Source organism: Apteryx mantelli, chromosome 10 (assembly GCF_036417845.1).
Source record: "Apteryx mantelli isolate bAptMan1 chromosome 10, bAptMan1.hap1, whole genome shotgun sequence".
Lineage (NCBI taxonomy): Eukaryota > Metazoa > Chordata > Aves > Apterygiformes > Apterygidae > Apteryx > Apteryx mantelli.
This window is the reverse complement of record NC_089987.1, coordinates 370,282-390,632: the sequence shown is the minus strand read 5'-3', so window position 1 is coordinate 390,632 and position 20,351 is coordinate 370,282. Positions and strand designations below refer to the sequence as shown.

General features: G+C 44.7%; 1 protein-coding gene across 21 annotated transcripts in view; it reads left to right on the top strand.

Annotated features, from left to right (window-relative positions):
• LOC106498818 (uncharacterized) overlaps nucleotides 1-20,351 on the top strand; it is a 131,070-nt gene that overhangs the window by 58,240 nt on the left and 52,479 nt on the right. For all 21 annotated transcript variants that reach the window (XR_010885268.1, XR_010885269.1, XR_010885266.1 and 18 more), the window contains one exon: nucleotides 19,659-19,726. The gene's annotated coding sequence lies outside the window, so the exon portion shown is untranslated. The remainder of the gene's footprint in view (nucleotides 1-19,658; nucleotides 19,727-20,351) is intronic.

Below are 20,351 nucleotides of genomic sequence, written 5' to 3'. Positions count from 1 at the left end.
TGCAGGGCTGCATGTAGGTAAGCAGAGTCCCAAAGCTGTTCTATCCTAACTTCTGGTATTTTATACATATAAAACTTCAGGGCTGATGGCAGTGATACCTGGGATTATTTATGGGTTTTCATAAAAAAGAAAGAGGAAAATACAGAACTGGATGGCTTCTCTCTTCCTTCCCCTTTTCCCAACCCCCTCCCCACAGAGGAGTTTAATTTTAAATGATAAATGTGGAAATTAGAGACCGTCGAGAAAATCCAATTTGGTGAGGAGTTTTAAAAATCCCATAATAAACGCAGAGTGAAATGTATGATTTAATGCGGGGCGCCAATGGCTGCTATTATGTGCTATTAGCAAATCGGGGTTGAGAGTGAATCTTTATCACTTGGTGAGTGCGGGCTGGGCCTGCCTTTCCTTCTGCTATTGATTTGTAGCCGCTTGTCATAATGACATCGGGAAGCAATGAATGGAAGATGTGCTTTTGATAGGATTGAAGGGGTGCAAAGGGGGGAGAAAAAATTCAGCAAGTTTTCTATCTCTTCTGCCTGATTAGATTTTTTTCTTCTTTTAAGAGCTTTCACATTCCAATAAAAATGCTAAATCAGCTCTGAAGCAGAATTGTTGGGGAGTAAATAGCTAGTCACATTTAAAGGAGGAAAAGATCTGACTTTACAGCTCTGACTTTACAGCGGTGGATGAATCTAAAGAATACTTCTGGCTTCACGAAAATGATAGCGGTGGGTGGTGAGGGTGGTTGAGAGATAGGAAGGAGCACCTGCGCTGGTGGCTGTGTAGACAGCCAGACCCGGATAGGTGTTGGGTGCTGGTGTGCGTGCAGGATGTGGCCAATCGGAATGCATAGCAATTAAATGTCTGAAGTGTTTTTATTTGAGGAAAGAAAAGGAGTGCTTGTTTCTTGATCTCTGAACCAAAAGGGCCTGAAAATGAAAAACCCAGACTTCGCCTTATAGCAGCAAATAATAAAGGTCTGCTTTGGATCTGGGAAAGGAAGATTTTTGTCACTCTAACTATATAGATGTTTCTCACCAGAAGGATAAAACAAGCTTTGGCTGAAGGGAGTATAATCGCTGCACTGTTTGGAGAATACAGTGTGCCCGTATTGAAGGTATACTGGAACATACGTTGTTAGAACACAAAAATAGGTTTGCTCCCAAACCAAACATCTGGTGCACACGGCGAATGAGCCCGAATCCATTTGTACTCAGGAGTGTACCTGGGTATGAGTGCAGACTTCTGTGATGGCCCTATGAACTCGCATTTCTGATCAGAAGACCCATGACATTTTAACTTGTTGCCTCTCCATCATTCTGCCTCCCTGGGAAGGGGGACCTGGGTGAAATCCAAGGAGCAGAACTCCGCTTTGATTTCCTTTGTATGGAAGTCCCTTGCACGTTTCCCTCTTAGGATTTCCTTTTTTTTTCTCTTTTTTTTTTTTTTCTCTCTCCAGTCTGCTCTGCTGAAGGCCTGCAGGCTGAGTAAGGGCTGTGCCTCTGCTTTTCGATTCCTCCCTTTTGGCCTGACTGGCCTCAGCTATTCTTATTTACGGAAACCTTCACAGGGACAGCTGAACGAGCCTGGTTTACGGGGCTCCCTGTCAGCATATGAAATGGCAGATTAGAAATCAATGTGTGGAGTCCAAGTGCCTACTTCATCATTCAGGAGAAAGAAATACAGTATTTCTGCTATAAGCCTTGCACTCATTAAAATCAGATCCTTTAAAAAAACCTTTAAATTAAAACAGTGATCAGCAGGGGTGGGGAGAATTTCATGAAGAGGGAGTCTTCTGGAGGAGGACAGGCTGGAGGCAACGCGCAGATGAAATATGGTGTTTACAAGCGGTGCTGCCCATTGCCTTTGCTGGGCCCTCGAGGTGTGCGCAGTGCTTCTGTTCAGAAAAGTCTGTAATCCTGCGCGGTCGTAATACGGTGATGATGAGAAGCTGAAAGCGTTTGGGCAACGGAGCAGAAAGGCAGAGCGGCTGGCGGGAGGTTGCAGGCTGTGCCTCTGCAGGGCAGCCTCCGAAACGGGGCCGGCACCCCCCGTGCCGGCTGCCGGCAGGAGCAGAGGGCACTGGTGCCAGGGCAGGGCAGATGCTCCCAGCGCATCTGTATATTTATTAAGTTGATGACTGGACTTTCCGTTGCAGAGAATTGCACTTAAAGAACGCAGCTTACAGAGAGATGTTTATATCCCACATGTTTTATAATAATTTAGCAAGCTCAAAGCAGGATATGATTAAGACATTTCTAGTGTCCAACTCTGAGAAAAAGTATGGGGTGGTTCATCTGTTTTTGCCTGTAAGTGGTTAGCCTGTTATTTATTTTTCTGACTTTCCATACAGCAGAAGCTTATCAGCTAGTATTTTGAAATATACATTAAAGTCTTGTAATCAAAGCTATTAATAATTAATTTTTCCATCTTTCTGAGCAGATTCATGTTTTTCCTTATTTAAAATGGCTGTTCTTTCTGATAGGTTGCCCCAATGCCTTTGTGAACTAAGGTGTTGAAAGCAGTTTCTGTCCTCAGTGAAGGTGGTCTTGAAGGTATAACACCTCTAATAATAATGTCCACCACTGCCACTGACTCCAGTGAGACCAATGCCAAAAGCTGTTCATCTTTCTGACACATCTCTCAGCAATCAGATCCACACCTGTGCAGCACAAGCCTGAGGTGGTCAGCACGTGTCTGAAGTCTGGCAGACCTCCTTGTCGGCTGGCTACACCTGTGAGCTTTGATAAAGGTTCAACTATAAAAACTGCTTGTGGAAAATGTTTCTTTGCTTGCTTATTTCAGTTCCAGAAATGGAAACTGGAATCCCAGTGTAAACCTATTAGGATTTTCACCCACAGATGGTCAACAAGATTTGATCCTCAAACCTTCAGATTCCAGTTCAGATTCTTTTATTGCTTGGAAAAAAAGTCAATTTCTCTTTTTTATATAGGCCAGCTATGGGAAAAGAACATGGCATGTTCATCTGCGTGGCACAGCAGCTGGTTTTGCAGCGGCAGAACGCTGTGAATCCGGGATTGCTGGATGCCCTTCCCAGATCCGGGGAGGGAATGCCAAGTGCTGGCTGGCGGTGGCTGGCGTCAGCGTAACCGAGCACTGAGAATTAGCAGATTCCTTGTCAGAGGCTGAGTTGACAGGAGGAGTCTGTCGAGGTATCGGCGCTCATGCTTGCAGCTGTACTAGAAATGGCCATGTGCAACCTCTGACTTGATTTACTTTAACCTGTGTGGCTGATGCGGGTCTCCAAAGAAAGGGGACCGGCTAGGTGTTATTCCAGAAGAGATGTGAAATAAACAGAAATATAAATAGTAAGAGGAAGAAGGGAGAGTTGTATATGATGAGGGCTGGTTTCATTCTCCTTCAAAAGTGAGCGTGTCTTTGTTGGAGATATTGCTCATTTTCTCACTAACTGGAACCCTGCTTCAGCTCAGCTGCAGTGTGTGGAGTTTGAGGACAAGAGTGTTTAGTTCAGCAACCCACCATCTCTGTTTTGGGGGTTCTGTGGTGATGTTTCCAGCGAGACTGAGCTGCAGGTGTCTCTAGGGAAGACGAGCCCCTATGAGTTCTGGGGGGACCTGGTCCCAGTCAGCAACTTGTTCGTTTTTTGACATACCCGAGGCTTTGGCATAGTTAAGTAAGTACTGCTGAAGAATTAATGGGCAGAGTGCAGAGGAAGTGGCTGAAAAATGCATGGTGAATTAGGCTGGTGCATAGACCTTTGATTCACCCTCACGCTGTTTTTTAGAATATTTCCAATTATAGCAGATATTAAGATTGCACAGTTAACTGTCCAAATATGAAGAAGTGCCTAAAAATGAAGAATCTCCCACTCAGTCAGAATCTAATTATATGCTTGCTTACTGTTACTGCCTATTTTAGGACAAATCTCACTCCCATTAAAGTTTCTGGCAAAACTCTCATTAATGCCAGAGGTGCAGGACAGGGCTGCAATGCTCTCCTTGCTGTTCTTCACTCTGGCTTACAACAGTCTCAGTGCGAACAGAATTTGCACTCCGATATGGCAGTAATCTCCAAGAACACCGACTTGTTCTTTGCCAGGCATCCAGCACAAGAAGGGAGTAAGACCTAGGACTCGAGGAAACAGTTGAAAACGTATGTGAAGGGATAGTAGTGTATGCAAACAGGCTATTTTCATCATTTCTGAGCTTTGAGTATTTATCTTTCCTACTTCAGTATTAATCTTGCTGGTTGTGGTTGGCTGTTTTTACTGGTGGACTTTAAGAAAAGAAATTGCTTTCTTTGTTCTACCCTGAACTAGTAGAGCCACCAGAAGAGAGAATATACATGTAAGTGCAGCAATGGAGAGTACAGAGACCATTCCACACTCGCTTCTGGAACCACGTTTCGTTCCCTCAGTGTTTTAAAGGTTATATTGCACCTTGCCTACTCTTTTACGATATTCCAGCTTCCCGTGGAGACTTTGCCACGTTCCGTAGACAAGTTCATTATACCCAATATGCAACGCAATCTTCTTTCATTTAGAACATGAGCAGAACGTGTTTGTTTAAAAGCAGCCTCCTTCCTGTCTACTTTGCATGTTGAAAATGTAGTTTATCCCTCTACCCTGGCTGAATCCTGATAGATCATACCAGAATGCTCGTGGTTAATCCCTTCTCTACCCTGCTAATTTTCAAACTATGTCTACCAACACTAGTATTAAGGCTATTAGGAAAAAAGGAGCAAAAAAAAAAAAAGTTGCAGACAACAAGCTTGTAATTCATAAGGTTAAGAACTAAAATCAAAAAATGAATTTTAGAGATGTATAATTTGCCAAGTAAAGATGCTAACTGTAGACATAGCAGACATAATGGCTAGTGATGAGAATTTTGTCTGTCATGCTACTGACAGAAGAGCCAGTTTTATGTAATTCTAGGTTTACCTTTTTTGGAGTTATAGCTTCAAACCACATGTCTGAATAATGTTGGTTAGGCAGACCGAAAATAAAGAAGTTAAATGAGAATTTAAGAAGGATAATGTTTTGAACAGCTTTGCCAGGTCAGTCATTTTTAAAGTAAAAAAACATAAGAAATGGCCTGCCCAGGTGGGATCAGTGGTCTGGCTGGTCCAGTAATCTGTCTCCCACAGGGTCAGGAGATGTGATTTAGGGAGCGTGTGCAGGCCTGGCCCCTTTCCGCAGTGCGTTCCCCCTAGCACGTATGGGCGTTAGGTCAGGGATATTCCTGCCAATTCCTCACGCTTGCTGACTTCCTGAACCTTGCGACCTATTGGCTAGTCATTTGTTCTGAGATAATGATTTTGAGTTATTTTGCTTATCTATAACTTTTTCCATCTAAGGTCCTTGGATCTTTTAAAACCATTAGAGATTCATGCCCCCTAAGTAAAATTGGAGCATTTCTCAGCCACTTAATGGAAATAACTTAAGTTCTTTGCTCTCCCCTAAACCTTCATGTGATAAGTCCTGGTCACAAAGGAAGCGTATGGCAGAGCTCAAAGTAAGATCCAAGCCTTTCGGCCTCTAGTAGATGTACAAGACTGTCTGTCTTCAGCGCTGCTTGCTTAGGTATGTGATACAGGAGGAAAATATTTTATTGCAAGTTGTTAAAAGCAGGCCAGACATGACTGTGCTACGGTCTCCTGTCTGTTTTCTCCATTCTCAGGTATAAACCTGTGCCCAGCTTTACAAGCTGCTATCCTACCGGAGGTAGTTACTGACTTGCCACAGAAATTCAATGCAAACTCTTGATGTGCCTTACGCCGCTTTTTTGCTACAGACAGAATAGAGAGGATTACTACCTGACCTGCTCTTGCTGAAGTGTCTGTTGACTGCGAATCACAAAGGGTCGGACTCTTTAGGAATCCATCTCTTCTCTCTTGAGAGCAAGTAGTTTCAGCGTGCTTGTACAAACAGAACAGATTATTTCTGCAGGCATGAATGAAACCGAGGGAGTCCTATACCAGACGGGAAGTGCTATTCTGGACCAATCCTTAGTGGCGTTTGATAATAAGATAACAACATGATTCTCGTCGTTTATTAGAAAGTAAATGGAAGTTACGAACCACCCTTGGAAAGCTTTTGGTGCTAATGCAGTATTGCTTCTAGAATGGTTGTTCCTGTGATACTTCCAAAAAGTTGAATCAGCAAAAGTACAAAAGCAGCATGCCAAGCTGTTTGCTGTCTTGTCCTGTTGGCTTTTACATGCAAATTTTATGATAGAAGTAGAGGAGGCTGATACAGCAACAGCTTTCAAATATGAAGGGCTGCTGCCAAGGGTAAGGGAATCATGTTTTCTATGTTTAAGAATTAATGGCTTAAATAGCAACTGGATTAGACCAGCAGCCCTGAACCTGTAGTCTGTGGACCCCTGGGGTTCCTTAGAAGGCTCTTTGGTCCATCTCTCTGTAAGTGTTAGCAGGCGTGTGCTTCTTCCAGTTAAGAATTAACCATTTATATTGTGATTTTTTGTACGTAATTTTGGCTGTCCTCTTTAGGAATCACACTGAATGTATACTGACAAGTTCCTGAGTAACCTGATCTGATTAGACCTGCTTTGAGCAGGTGGTTGGACTAGGTGACCTCCGGAGGTCCCTTCCAGCCTAAATTATTCTATGATTCTGTATTACATGTTTTCTGAGAGCTCAGAGAGATCTTTCCGCAATGTGGCAGGAACAGGCCAATTTCAAGCCTTCTCTCTCTGTTTTGTCCCAAGGGTGCTGGGGTTATGTGGCCCCTGGCATGACTTTGAGCAGCCTCAGGGCTGACCCGAGTTGCACTAACTTCTAATGACTATTTAGATCCCTGAAGGCTGAGACCTATTAATTGTGCTAACCCCTTCCTTTGTTGTGTGACAAGAGCGAAGTAGCACAAGTCTGGCTTGACCTTATCTGTAGGACTACATGTAAAATAAACCAAGACAGGAGACAAAAAAGACCAGTAAAACCTGGATGTCTTTAAGTTGAAAGAATTATCTGTGCTAGTAAGGCATTTGGGGAGTTAGGTTATTTCCATAATAGATATAGATAACAATTCCAAATTCTAATTCCAAAGAAGAGTTTTATAAATGTAAATTCTGAAGGGATAAATTGACACTCTTTTCTAGTAATTTCTTTTCTGGCAGCTAGGTGAGAGGGAGGAAGAAGAGTTAGCACACAGTCATCCTCAGTCCTTACCTGGGACCCCGCGTTTGCTGTTGCATCACTGTCCCCACTGGTCGGTCCATCACCAAAAGGGAGAGGAAGCTACTGATTACACTCTCCACGGGGACATCTGAAGCTTTAAATGTTTCCTCTCACCTTATGTTTGCTATCCCCCTCATTTTCCTTTGCTTTGTATTTCATGAGTCTGGCGTAAGCCTAGACACAGAAACTGCCAGAACTGTAGCGGTAAGGTAAAACAACGGCGTAGTAACTCACAGCATAACTTTGGTAAGACTTTGTCAGGAACTGAAGCTGTGGATTACCCAGGCTATTTTTTCCTCTACCCCTCTTTTCTATGCTTTTCTTTGGTTTAAAAGGGGAGGAGGGGAGAGTGGACTTTAACAGTTGTTTCTAAAATTGACTCTCTTCTTTCTAATGAGTACGGGGGATCATCTTTGATAGCACCAAAAAGAACATCAATCAGTTTCATTTTAGAGGCTTTTATATAATAACAGTTTGTTACAGAAGACGAGCTGAAGGGGGCTTGTCGAGTTACTGTCTCTTAGAAAGGGTCTTCGAAGTCCTCCCTGGCGATAGGGGTTCAGAGCTCTGTCCCGCTGCGCCCAAGCCCCTCTGCCCCCAGTCCCGGTGAGGGCTCTGCTTTCCGACGTGACGGCCGGGAGCTCTGCTCAGAGTTCCTCAAGGCCCTCAGCGACGATGAGACATCTCAGACAATAACAATATATAGGCAAACGGTGGATTGGGATAAATCAGGAGCTAACTTAATCATGATCTTTTCAACAAGATGAAAAAAATTCCTCTGAAGACAGTTACAAGGCAGCCTGTCCACTGTCAAATGTTCTTCCTAACTCTCATTACAAAACTGTCTTGCATCCTAAAGCACAAGTGCCTTTGCAGCAATGCCACCCAAGGACTAATCTGGTGTTGTGGAAAGCATTGCCTTGTAGGTGGGGATTGTCTGAGTTTGCTCGTTTCTGGCCTCACTGTGTGAACATTCATGTATTCACGGTCTTTGCTGTACACCCCTTCTCCAGGGGTGTAGTTTCTCAAATTACAGGTGCAGTTTCTCAAGCTAGTTAAACATAAATAATCTAACATGCCTCAAGGGAAAGTTGCACCCTTCTCATCTTCCCTTCCCACCCTTTAACTTTTGTTTCTGCTGCTGCCTTGTATTGCCACTGCTGCTCCTTCAGCTTCACCACGAGCTTGATCAGAGAGGTGGTTTGAGTGAGAGAAATGTGGGTAATGTAGTCACATGGGAGATGACAGGAATATGCAGGAGGAGGAAGGCAGGACATCCCCCTCCTCCTTCGTGGTAGCTATCCAGACTTAGCAGGTTAAACCCAGGGTAAAACCACAGCCTGACATGTGATGAAGGGTGCAGGATGTTCAATACTCAGTGCTTTGGGGTGGAGGGGACTACAAGGTGGGCTCTAAACTATTGTCAGTGATCAAGGATCGTGGTGTTAAAGCTAACAGGGAACATGACAGCCATATATCATGTTAGCAAACGGAGCACTCGCTCCGGTGTGCTCTTTTGGGAGGCAATGGTTCCGTGGGACACGTGCCAGGCACTTCGAGTGCATCCTGTAACTATATATCTGGCAGGGCAGGCAGCAAGAACGTACAGAGCAGCAGCCTCGCTCACGGGCTTCCGGGATGACAAATATTCCTTAAAGGAGTCCATTAAAGTAAAATAAACCCATCTTAATGTATGCAGGGAACATACATAACGTAAAATATATGAAGCACATGTATATATTTACTGTATTTAAAAACTGAATCTGTGAGAATGGCATAGTGTCTACGTTGTATGTTCAGAGCTGCTCAAAGGAGGCCAGCGTGTTTTGAGACAATTTGTCGTCTTCTCAAATGTATTCGTATTCTGTGTTAGATATATAAGATACAGGACAACAAACTACTTTGTGAGACCATGCATTTCCTTTCATAACCTGATAGGCTTCATCTTAAATGAATCAAGCTTTTTGCCACATTCTGGCAATAGGAGGGCTGTTCCAGATGTTGCTCCTCTGGTTAGGAACATTTTAATTTCCAGCCGTAATTCATTTCTACAAGTTTATACGTGTCCAGCTTTTGTTCTGGTATTATTGTCCTGCTTTGATGGTTTTCTGCCTCCATGATATTTACCACTGATGTAGTTAGTCATCTTTCTACTTTGTTAAACCAAAGAAATCAAGCTATTTTAGCATTCTCCCATAATAAACTTCCTGATCTCCTGACTATCCCAGTGCCTCCCTGGGAATTCCTATTCCCATTTGAATGTGTCATCTCCAAATCCCCTTATAAATGGTGCTTCATTCAAGAAGATGTGCAAGTTTATTTCAGTTTTTCCCCACAATTTTTGAAGGGGATTTCCAGGTAGTTTTCACACCACCAGATTAAATAAACACTAACTCTTTTTCCCACTCAAGCCTTTATGCCCAGTTGCCTGTAGCAATTAGTTTCCTTAATTTTTCAGTATTTGCCTGTTTGAAGTAAATATTTTGGATATATACCTAATTTTGTTTATTTTTTAATGCTGATTTCAGCAAAACAAATGTATGATCATCTGGTCCAAAATCTAGCATAACCAGATCTTGGATTGTACTCACCATATAATTCTAAATCGCAGTGAAGCCTAAACTGGCTCCAGTTGGTTCAGAGGTAAAGAAACACAGAATTAGAAGAGACCTCCTGCTCGATAGACTGGGTTCCTGATATCACTGGCATCTAACTTTGCTTGGCACTGCGTGTGTGCACAGTCTCCTTGGGTGGGTGTTTCTGCCCTTACCCTTTCGCTAACTGTGCTGCCTGCTTCTGACTGAGGTACTCTCTGTTACGAGGCTTATTCGGGCCTGTAGAGCCCATTACAGTGCACACAGATACACCCATGCTCTCGGCATAGCCTAACAGTGTTATTCGCAGTATATAATTGCAGTATTGTTGAACAAAAACTTTCAGGCTATCTTTCTATGGATAGTACTAGTCTGGCCCCAGACATTTACGCTGATTGATGTCACCATCGTGTGTGTAAAATAGAGGCTTCTTGTAACTTGAATTTGTTAAAAATGTTTCTTCGAACATTGCCCTACTTAGATTTGGAGAAATATAATCCTATGGATATACAGATTTGAGGTTTTTCACTCAAGAAATGGAGATTCATGGCAAGCCACATGTTCTAAGTTCTGTTCCAAAAAGGGATGAACACTTGTTTTTAGATGCATTCCTGATGGATTGGAAAAAGAGGTTGTTGGGTTTTTCTCTCTCTGCTACTGTTGAGAGACAGGCTTAAAAAATAAAAGAAATAGGTGGATGCAGTGTTCATTATATCAAGTCATAAAAACTATGTCTTGAAAGGGTGTGAGAGATGAACCAGTCCCCAGCTGACCCAAAGCCAGGTTATAATGAGTTGCCCCAGAACAGTGGATATTACTGGTGAGCAGTGTTCTTCATTTCTCATGAGCGTCCTTCTTTCTGGTTCCATCAAATGAGAATGGTCTCATCTGGATATATTACTCACTATAGCTAATTCTGACCTGGTACTCGTTGTAGAGGTATAGAATACACTGTTGGAATTCAGGTCATTATTTTTCCTGAAATGTTTCTCTCAATACTGCAAAAGGATTCTGTAGCTAGGAATAATTATGTGTGCCAGGGTTTGGTGTTTCATTTCGTATTTTGTCCTTGTGTCTTTTTTTTTTCTGATTCTCCTTGTCGGTTGACAAGATATGCTGCTTGTTGCCCCTGTGTGCTACCTGTCCCAGGGCAGGTTTTCTATATTTGCTGTTTTGCCATAACCAGGTTGCTAGTTAATGATGTTTCCCCAAATGGGAAACTTGTTTTCAAGGGGCTGTGACCTGGCTGATCTGTTGCGTTTTTGGAGTGTGCAGTTTGTGCAGCTGGACACTAGATAGCATTTTGAATCATGAGGACATTTGAAAAAGTTCTAGATTTTGGAGGCTGGCTGTCCACTTACCTTATTCCCAGAGCAGTTATCTTTATTAAGATAGCATAGCTTAATTGCAAGGACCTTCTCAAATGCTTAGGAAAGGGTTTCAGAGTGGGAAGTGTTACCATCAGATCCGTAGGGTAAGGGGATAAATAAACACAGTGGGAACATTCTCCATGTCCTGAAAAAGAAGGTAAGGTGGATGCTTTGGGGGCCAGAGAACCAGTAACTTTGCAGTAATTAAGGCAGGTTTCAATGAGGCTTCAAGCGGGGATGTGATTGTGAGAAGAGAGCACAAAGGAAGTGCTACTAATCCACCCATGATGCTGGTCTGGAAGTATGATGGTGTTACTTCATCCTCACCTGGGGAGCAGGGAAGGCAGCAGCCGTGTCTGAAAGTGACATGGACACAAAAGACGAGGGGAAGTGAGGAGCGAGATCAGCTATGGGGAAAGATGAGGGGAAGTGAGGAGTGAGATCAGCTATGGGGAAAGACGAGGGGAAGTGAGGAGCGAGATCAGCTATGGGGAAAGACGAGGGGAAGTGAGGAGCGAGATCAGCTATGGGGAAAGACGAGGGGAAGTGAGGAGCGAGATCAGCTATGGGGAAAGACGAGGGGAAGTGAGGAGTGAGATCAGCTATGGGGAAAGACGAGGGGAAGTGAGGAGCGAGATCAGCTATGGGTGTCAGCATGAGAAACAGGGGTCAGCGTGGGAGTGTGACAGTGGCAGACAAGGACGGAAGAACAGGAGCTTGAAGTTCAGCTGCTTGCTTTTCAAGAGACACAAAACCCACAGAAATGCCTGAGTGGAAGGAGGAAAGTCAGTAAAGGAGAAGCATATCTGGAGTTATGCGTGCTGAGGGGTGCCTGCAGACAGGGCGTACAGCTGAAGGAGCAAAGGACCAGAGAGGGTGTATGGAACTGAAAGGGGTGCCAAAAGCTGGGCTGGTGAGTTGAAGTCATGAAGTGATGTGTCCTGATGGCCCGGGGGGCTCAGCTATAAGGAGGAGATGAGCACAGTACTGAAAAAAAAGAGATGAGGACAGGCGGCCAAGAACAGACCTTTGTATCCTGGTAACAGCTTCCCAGTGAAATGGAAGTAAGATCCTTGCTGCAAATAACCCTAAGTCGAATGCATTGCAGCATGTTCCATGATTTTAGGGTTGAAGGTAAGGAGAGTGATGGAATAATAATCAGTAAAATCATTTTTTGCTCACCAGCATAGTTGTTAAAAAAACATTTGGGAGGGGTTTAAAAATGTCATGATGTGCTGGTATTGCAAAATGAGAGAGCTGAATTGTAAAAATAATGGAGAATGCAGGATGGAGAAAATAACGGTGGAACTAAACTGGTCTTGTCTTGGTTTGCGCATCACGCCTAGAGGATTCTTGCAGTGCTCAGTAATTGGTGAAGCCGATACAGATAGCAAGGGCTCAAACAGCACAGGAAGACGAATATTTGACTGTTCCACCAGTCTGGTGATAATGCTCTCTGGAAGGCACCGTGCTTTCCTGTAGGGACCCATGAAAATAATGGGCTCTGTGCTTTCCAGGGGGGAACCACTCAGACAAGTCTTCTGGAACTAATGGCTTTTGTGCTTTTGACTGGGCTGCGCCTTTCTTCTGTATACCTCCCATGACAGCCTAAAAGTCTGATGAGATCTGAACTACACTGAAATGATTTCTGAACAAGACAACAAAGGCTGCTATTTAAACCAAAATTTAGTCTGACATACCTTCCCTAGCAAATAAGCTCAAGTAATTACAGCATTTTGACAGTAAAAAAAAAAAAAAAAAAAACTGTCTTAATTACATTGCAGAGGATTAACATCTACCACTTTGTCTAAGTGCAGAAGGAACAGCTGACAAAATGAGAAGGTTTCTCTGTACAACCTAGATGAAGGTTCCTCTGGTCAATTTGTTCTCACCAACCCTGCTTATTTTTTAGCCTGCTTACTCCTCTCTCCATTAAATATGGCCCTTTTTAGGGACTTGGTCTGAGGAGATCGAGGAGGCAGCAGCTATGTTCTCTCTCCTGTCTCTGTACAGATCCTCCCTCGTTGTCTTAGCAGACACCACTTTGGCTTGCTGCCTTGATAGTTCCTGCAGTGGCTGTCTGAGGAATGGAATTTGTGGTGACCGGGATTTTTCACGAGGGTCTAAGTCCTGCTTGCTTGCCACAGGAGTGAATGCTTAAAGGGTCATGCATGCTGATACCACTTGGGAACTTCAGCCATCTCATGAGGCTTGCAGTTGTGGGAACAAATATAGGAATCAGTTTTGAAATGACCAAAGGTGTCAGCTCATCCAACATTAGAAACAATTTCTCGGCCTTGGGCTGGTTTCAAAAAAATAAAAAATAATCTGGAGAGACTTTAATTACATCTCCACTAGTGATAAAACAGCACTTCCCCCCCAAAATTACTGTGACTGATGTCTGTATTCTATTGAAAAATGAGATCTGTAATTTTCACATAGAAAAAGTGAATGCTTTTAATGTCAATCACAGTTTCCCCCTGATGCCTGCAAATAAAAAGGTGTTCCTGTCCTTGTGCGCTAGAAACTATTTGTTCCTCTTATATAGCCTTTGAAGACCTTAGTTCCTCGTTATAAACACGATAATTCTGTGATGGAGAGAGCTGCTTTCCTCCAAACTTGAGTTAGGGCAGAGCCCTTGAGTCCCTCTGGAGGCCTGTTTAGAATAGGGAAGCTGGTGCTTGGGGTATCTGCACCTCCTTGCGGGGGGAGGGAGGGAGGGAAAAGGGCTTTGCAGGGAGAGGAATTTCAGTCTAAATCAAAACTCTACAATTTTGTCTGAAATGGAAAAGTAGATGTAGTGAACAACTGAAGAGGGAAGTGCCCTGAACTCTTTGAAAATTCCTGAACTTCCTATTAATAGATTTCTGTTTAAAATAATGTGAAAAATTAAGTCTCTCTAAGGCATTGAGTCATGTACATTCCCACGAGTGCTCAGCATGTGTCTGCACTCCACATATCTCATCGGATATTGTCCCTCCCATATTGGCTCCAGGCTCACACTGCAGCAGGGACCTTGGTGGGTCTTGCAGCATCTCAGCTTTGGAGATTCATAGCTGGCCTGGTGATTTTATAAAACATTTTTGTTCTCCATACTTTATTAGTCACTGACAGACTCGTTGTTTATAACATACTTCTCAGCAAGCTGTTTGCGACTCATCGCCCTGCTTGCTTTATAGTCTATAAATATTTAATTCTTTAATAAACTGCTTATATGTAATATCAAATGACTGATGCACTTCTCTCCCCTCTTCAGCAGTGCTACTATTTGCAAAACAATTCTTTTATTTTTTTGAATAGCAATGTGTTCCATAAATGCTTGAATTTCCTTTTTCTAAATAGCAGTTTCTTCAGGGTGGTTGGTAAAGTGACAAGCAGAGCAGTGGTTCCTGTAGTGTTATAATAGCTGCCCCTCCCTAAGGCCTCCGCAGGGCTTGTGATCAGCAGATGTGTGTGGGACAGCGATGGTAGTATTTCACACCTGTGCATGAGGAAGAACAGCAGTGGCCTGTCCAGGCGGGAGCACCCTTGCAGAAGCCATGTGCGAGCACCGTCTGTGCTACGCGGAGCAGGGTGCTCGGCCTTTTAGCACGCGTGCCGCAGAGCAAGCGTCATTGCCTCTCCCTGTATGCTTCATTCCCACCTCCTCTGCTTCACGCCCGGACCTGTTGCATGTGTGATATACCCCATGCTCCTTTTATCAACTGTGATCTCCTTCTTGCTGCACTTTGGGGAGCACCGGCAAAAAGGGCGACTCTGACGAGGCTGTTGGTGCCTAAGTTGCTAGATCCCCTCTTCCCTGGGGGCTTCACCTACCCCGGAGCAGGCAGCTGACTGCATGGGCTGTTCTGGCAGTACCAGCCTGCTCCCAGCCTCTCCTTCTGCTGGGGACAGAGGTAATCTCTGGCCCTCCCCTGTCATGTCACTGGATGCCCTCCTGTATGGGATAGGAGTAGGGAACTTCAGGGCTGCAGTAACAGCCTCAGCTAGGATGAGGCCACTGCCAGAGCCATTGACCTGGTCTGCAGCCTGCTCCATGTCTCAGTCAGAAAACGCACCTGGACTTTGTCAATGGCTCTGGTCTGGGTGGACTCGGCTGCATGCTGAGCCCCACAGACAGAGGAGAAACTGCCATGTTCTGCACTTAGAGTTGTCCGTGAGCGCAGTCACAGGAAGGGGTCGGTGGGTCTGTGCACTCTGTTCCCAGCGCTGCATAGCCTGTGTTTCAGCTTTATCTTACCCTCCACAGGGCAGGCTTGTGTTTGGGCTCCTGCCCTTTCAACGCCTTCCTTTTATTTACTTCATAATCAAGACTGACAGTGTGCAAAGGCGCTGTTCAGGATCCAGGTCCTCACTGCACTGGCCTCCCCACCACGGAGTCCAAAGAGGGAGATGGGCAAAGCCAGGTGGAGGGAAGGATATCTGAGAACAATGATGGGACATGGCACATGTGATCTTTCTGTGGCTTCACTTTGCATTTGTTTTGGTTATTCCATATTCCCAGGTCCTGTTTGATCTTTGACATTAAACTATCTCGAGGCTGGGAATCAGAAAGATGGAGGAGGGTAGTACAGCATCCTCTTTGGTTGCCATTCTGCATGGTCTAGGTCCCAGGTGCCATGGTTCTGGGGTCAGGAAGCAATTAGTAAGGGTGGGTGGTGTTCCTTGATCTAAGCACGGGCTGGAGTTGATCTGCTCAGATCACCCTGGCACATCATGGCTACTCAGCTCCTTACAGGCCAACAGACTTTGGACTGCTCACCCTGGTCTGCCTAGGTTGATTCTGGCCCACAAATCCCATTTCACAAGGACAGCAGTATGTCTTAACTGTGCCTTTGAGGGTGCAATGTCATCTTAGGAGGAAGATTAATGTCTAACAGTGTAAAGCTGTGAGCAGAGAAAGGCTGGATTCAGGAGTCTTGCCTAGAGGTGGTGTCCCTTTTTTGATCAGAACTGGCTATCTGTTGCCATCTACTCAGTCTCCCAGATGGCTTTGTAGAAGGAGGTGTGCACGTGCATGGGAGAGATGCATCTGTTCCTCATGCAGGAGGAAACTTGCCATAGAAGAGAGCTAGATGGGCCTCTGGTTATGAGTCTTTTAGCATTTTTGGGCAGCAGTCCCCCTCTTGCTATGGGTCACCACAGCCTCTGCATGTTGGTGTTTAGACAGATAGAGGCTAGAGCACAATCCTTCTCTTTGGGGCTCTCAGTGCTCCCTTCATGTTGTGGTCTGCCTAAAGGAGATCCGGTTACTGTCTGCTGAGGACTCTGCAGCTTCCTTTGGTCATGCGCTTGTACCAGCTCCCTCTGTGATGAACTGCCTGATTCTGCAGTGGCAGTGGAACCACCCCAGTCTGCGAGCTGGATCTATGCAGTAGTATCACTAGAGCCACAGATAAAGTCTGGGCTTGCCCACAGCGTAAGAGAAGAGGAGAAATCTTCTCACAACAGGTCCCATCTGCAATTCTCTGTCCTCTCCATCCTGCCTGCTCCTTTTTTAGGTATGGAGGAGAGCAATGCCTTCTCTCTGGAGACCAAGTCTGGCTGCCCCTCAACTCTTACCAATGCCCAGGGTGCTGCCAAGGCAATATGAAACCAAAGCTGTTGAGGATCTGTGCAAGGCAAGCCCACAAGACACAGACCTTCCTAAAGCTAATGTCACACAGCTGAAGTGATGGTGTTGCTGTTTGATGCTGGTCCACTGTATCTCTTTGTTAACCCCTTCTTGATGTACGTAGGTGAACCCTAGTCCAGAAGAGCGTTTCTGGCAGAAAACAAGGTAGCCACAAAGTCCTATTTCCATGCGCATGTGTTTTCATACTTGTAATATCCAGTGATAACATTGACTATTCTGAGAAAGAAATCCGTGAAAGAGGATCTAGCTTGCTCCTTGCACCCTGTCTGCCCCTAGCAGTTTCCCTGACAGTGAGCGCAAGTGGCCGGGAGAAGCTGTGCCCCAGGCTGGAGCTGCAGCTGAGCCCCGTGTCTGGCTCTCCGGTGGCAGAAACAGAGCCGGCAGGGCAGAGACCAGACGTGTCGTTGCTTCAGAGTTCCTGTCCCTGGAGAAATGCTCACGAGCCAGGCGCTAGCCAGCACTGGTTTCCAAGCGCTAATACATGCTGCCGTGTTGTCGCTCCGCTCTCGGGGCTGTCTCACGAACCCTCCTCTGCTACCAAATTGTGACACTTAACACATTCTCCCTCTGGTTCCTCTTCTCCTGTCTCTCCCTCCCACCACACACTTCACTGAAATTTCTGAATGAAAACAGGGAATCGTCTAGGCATCCAGCTCCCAGTCCTCCAAGAGTCTCCAGGCAGCAAGCGTGCCTGGTGCCCTGGCTTAAGTATGAGTAATGATAAATAAGTAAATCATGCAGTGGGCTGTGCTATTCCCTAATGAGCCTGTTTGTCCCAAGCATAGTGCAGAAAACCCTCTTCTCCTTGGCGATAACCTTTCTGCATATTAACATTATGCATGTATTCCATGTGACTTCCTCTGCCTCACCACCACCTCCTTCAACTCATTTAAATAAAAATAATTTATGTGGACATTCCTTCAGTCAGGATTTTCTCCCCCCTCCAATAATATTTCGTTGATGCTTCGCACCCAAATGGGGTCGTTATGCTTTTGCATATCATTAGGGCTTTATAAAGAACAACAGCGACATCTGCATGTGCCGCAGCGCTACAGAGATGGGGGAAAAATACAGAAAACAAACCCCAAATGAGCTCCAAGCTTGTCTGGCTCTGTCTTTCCTCAGTGCCTTTGCCACCACCATGGACACAAGTAATTGTACAGTGTAATCACATCACGGCTCATCTGAATATTCATAACCGAGACAAAGCCTTGGAGGAGAAGAAAAGTGGGGGAGGGGGAAGGAGGAGAATTTAAATATGAAACAGCATTTCATTTTGAAGCAAATTTCTGCATTCGGCTCGAGGAATTGGCTCGATACTGATATTGTTTGTCTGTCTGTCTGCCATTCAAAACCAGTGGATAGTGGCAGCAATGCACATGTAGACCCCTCCATTGGGGAAAAAAAATAAAGCAAAACAACAAACAGCGACAGAACTGCCCCCAGCGAAAGTGATATTTGAAGAATTGCCAACGGTGGCTAACCAGCTGCTGTTTTACTAGGAAAGAAACAGTCTATTGAGGGAGCTTTATAAAGACCCCAATTAATATGTTGTGCATGTATAAGATCTACAAAGAGCCCACTGTGTTCCTCCCCCCGCAACCACCACCTTCTCTTCCTGATCAGTGCCAGTGGAGAAGGATCTGAGCTACCAAATAATTGATTAATCACTTCAGCAGTGACAACACCCCTCTCCAAAAAAAGAGAGAAGAAGAAAAACAAACACAAAAAGAGGCAACTGTTCGCTAATTAGTGTGTAAATTACCGCTGGTTCCAATCTTCTTTTTACCTTTAAAAAAAAAAGAAAAGAAAGAGAAAGAATAGAGAAATATAATCCCCATGTTAATGTATACGTTGTCTTCATTTCTTTTGTTTTACTCTGATATCCTTTACTAATATTAACCAAGAAATTGTTGAAGCTGTGGCTGGCTCTGCCAGTGCGTTCCCCAAAGAGCTCCGATTTCCATTCCACTGGAGCTTATATTCCTTTAAATGTCTAGCGCAGCACCATTTCTCCCTTTCTAATACATCACTCTGCTGGAATTAGAAGAATCCAAGGTTATATCCAACTTCAAAGGTTTCCAAGTCATAATGATTTTAGTAAAAGTAGAAGACAGATCATGGAACAAGTCCCTGGCTTTTGAAGATAGGCATCATAGGGACCTTTCTCTCCCTCTCTGTCTCTCTCCCTCTCTCTCCCCCCAACTTTGTACCTCTCCAGGCTCTGAATGTCCCGTGCTAACGCGGTTTAATGATATGCAAATGAAATATGCATAAAACCATTCTACTGTATGATGATTAAACACTGGAGACATTAACAGCCGACGCTTCACTGTTTGACTATAATAATCTTTCCCGAACATCCACTTTGATTGCGGAGTTATGGAAACCCATAGCAGTTGGCAGAGAGAGTGTAAGCGAGAGAGAGAGAGAGAAGGAAGGAGAGATGCAGGGATGCATCACCCATCTCTGCATTTATCCCACTCCAGGAGACGTTCCCCCCCTTTGTACTGCATTCCTACTGCTGTCTTTTGTAATCCATCCATGCGGTCGCACCAGGGCGATTAACAGGAAAAAAACCCTCTTTTCTCTTAATGTTTCAAAGCTCATTAGCCAAACGATTATTCCTCATTAACAGCGAAAGCTCATTCATTAAAAGAAAAAATATGCCCAAAAGATGCCAGCGCTGTTAATCCCGAGCCCTGTAGCTGGGCTGTAAATCCCATGCTAGTATTTTCCATGCAGAAAGGAAGCGCGCCAATCCACGAAAAAAAAAACAAGGAAAAGAAAACATTTTGTGTGTTTTGTAAAATCCGCAAGAGAGGCAATTAATATTCCCGTTGTATGACTTTATTTTTTGTCTCTCCCTTTTGTTTCCAGTGCCCTTCCCTGGCTCAGCGCCTGGTGCCAACAGAACACCTTGCAGGATCCACAGCAGCGCAGACAACGTAAGTAGCCAGCTGTCCCTTGACGCCCTCTTCCAAAAGCCCCAGACCCTCCGGACCCTGTCGAGTGTGTGTGTGGCTCTTTCCCTTGCTCACCCCTCCGGAGTGCCACCTGGGTTTCATAAGTAGCACCTTCCAAATCTCTCTGTCTTCAAGTTTGTGCATGTCTGTGTGGCATCCCTCCTCCTCCTTCACTCCCATAGTGGATCTTGTAAAGGGCTTCAGATCGGCCCCATTCATCTCCCTGGTGATAGCAGTGAATGTAGATAAATCTCTGACTGCCTGCTTGCTGCTGGAGTATGATTTTTATTTTGTCTTCTGTATATACCTGGGTCAAAAAGTGGGATGTCTACTCACATTGTGTGACTGCTTGTGTGTGTGTGTGTGTGTGTATGTGTGTCTTTCTGCCTCTGTGTCTTTCTCTCTCGCTCAAACACACAAACATACATCTCTGTGCATGCGTGTATGTGTGTATTACATGCGTGCACACAAATATATACGCACACACTCACATTCACGTGTGTATGCACAGCGGTATACATACATCTGTATCATATACACCCCCACACTCACACAGCTAATCTGCAAATATCCGAGGCAATGTGTGCATATGTGCATGTGTGTCCAT